We start from the raw sequence: 2,500 nt of genomic DNA on the forward strand, positions 1-2,500 counted from the left end.
ACACACACACACACACACACACACACACACACACACACAAACACACATAAACACACACATACACATCCACACAAACACCCCCCTCCACACACACACATCAAAACAAACAAACGACATAACACCTCTTCCCCCCCCCACCCACCTCACAATGAAAAACTGAAAGCAGCGTACATTGTAAGTACTAGCCCTTCAGTCCTGAGAAACTAAACGTAAGACCCGACCCCATCATCTGCCAGTCTCCTGGTCTATTTAGACAACTTGGCTCTCCAAATGTCCCCGGTAAAGTTGCACCAACTTGCCGTTTTCCACATCCAGTGATACCCGAGGGGCGGACAGGTTTACTTAAGAGATACGTCGATTGCCTGGTCGTCTGCTGCTGGTTGTTGGAACGACGGGTCACCACACACACAGGGTTGTCTTTTTTTTCTCTTTTTCTCTCTCTTTTGTTCTCTTTCCTTTTTTCTTTTTCTCTCTCTTTTGTTCTCTTTCCTTCTTTCTTTTTCTCTCTCTTTTTTCTGCTTTTTTTTCTCATTTTTCTTTTTTTTAAATGTATTTTTAAAAGCTTATCACAAGAATTTCCCCCTTCCTTTTCAATTAAGTTTTCGATTATATGTTATTATAATTATTTGTTCGAAAGTCTGACCTGACTATCTATGATAAACTGTGCGAATTATCTTAAATGTTTTCATTTTTTTCTTCCCTCAGTTCAATAGTGTTGTCCAGGCGTCTCTAGTAGATAGGAGAAGGTTCAAAAACAGTGCTTGGTTCTTTTCACTTTCTGATTTGGCTGCTCTTATTGACCCACACGGGCAAATAAGCTGGGGCTTATTGGCCAATATGGGCCATTTTATGTGTTGTTTTTCAATGTATTTCATACGTGGTGTTGTCCCAACTTGTTCTCTTTTATTTTTTCTCACTTTATCCCTCCTTCTTGTTCATGTTTTCCAGAGGCATTCCATCTCACACACATTTCTACAGATTTGATTGTTTGTCAGCGTGTTCCTGCTCTTCAGTGTTATTGTTATGCAGTAGACTTTGATCGTCTGCGAACAGTATTTCATTTAGAATTTAGGTTCTCCGGATGTGGGCTTGCTTCTTTCGTCAAACAATATTATTTATTACGGTATAATTAGTTATTTTTTTGTTTACTCTTTGTATACTGTGTTGGATAACAAGATGACGATGTGTAACGTCTTAGATACTCTATTGTTCATCTTTTTATTTTTAACATTAGATTGGAAAACTATACATTCTCAATTTAAAATAGATAACCAAACACAGGGGAGATAACTCGCAATTTTGTGGGCAAATAATAAATGTTCTAGGGGAAATGTTATATGTCCCTGTGGGCCAATAAGCACTCCGTTCTGGTTTTGATGCTGTGGTGGTGAGATTCCACATACATTGAACTTTCCGTTATACCTTGTGTATGACAGAGCCCTGGCAGCTTTCAGAATTCTGATATTTACCACCAAATGAAGTGTCATTTTAGTTTGATTAAGATGGTCGGTCCAAAGAAGAAATTGTGGAGCATTGTGAAACAAAACAGTCTGGTTTTTTATTGACGTCTGGCAATTATTTTTTTTCGAATTTTGTTTTTTTGGATGAACATCTGAAATGTCCATTTAAAAACACATTCAAGTATGGATTTTACTGAAAAACGTTGATCAAAGACACAACAGAACTCTAAAGCTTTTAGAGTCACCAAAATGTGTCTGTCATTTTCTCACTAATTTAAATTCTGAAACCAAGCAACACAATCCCCTTCAGTTGCAAATTATCTCTACGTATATTCAAGATTAATGTGTAATTTTTGCAACGAAAGCAAGAAAAATAAAAAAGCTTTATGATGATGCCAGTAAGACTATGTGCACAAAACTAACAAGCGCCTGATTCCTCCACGTCATGACGCTAGTTAATGAAGAACTTCTGGCTTTATATTTTGAACGGGAGGCTCTCGTGGCCTAGAGGTTAAGGTGTTGGCCTCTCATTCAAAGATCCCGGGTTCGAATCCGGGTAGCGACCGAAAAGTTTTCTTCTCTAAAATTGTCTCCTTTCACCTCCTTTCCTGCTCTCTAGCAATGTTCTGTTGTCTGCTTTCATTTCCACTTTCTGCCCCCACCCCCTCACCTCCTGTGCCCCCTCCTCTGGGCTCCTGACTCTTTCTGCAGCCTTTCTACTGCTACTCCTTGGCTCCTCCTTACTGCTGTCTTTCTGCCACACCCCTGATCTTCTGGTAGAAAAGATCTACACCTAGCCTTCTCGGACAAGGGTGAAAAATCTCGGAGGGCCCGTGTGCAAGTTGCGCACGTTAAAGATCCCTTGGTGGTCTAAAATCGATAAGAGTAGGCTTCGGCCGCCACCCGGGCAAAATTCAAAATTTCCTACCAACTGAAAATATTAGGTGTGTCCCGCGCGCTCATATGACCTATGCAGTTGCGAGCGCCGTAAAACACTTTACAAAAACAAAAAAAATATTTTGAACGTGTTCCAAAGACTT

Source organism: Aplysia californica, unplaced genomic scaffold, assembly GCF_000002075.1.
Source record: "Aplysia californica isolate F4 #8 unplaced genomic scaffold, AplCal3.0 scaffold00017, whole genome shotgun sequence".
In the NCBI taxonomy this organism is placed as follows: Eukaryota; Metazoa; Mollusca; class Gastropoda; order Aplysiida; family Aplysiidae; genus Aplysia; species Aplysia californica.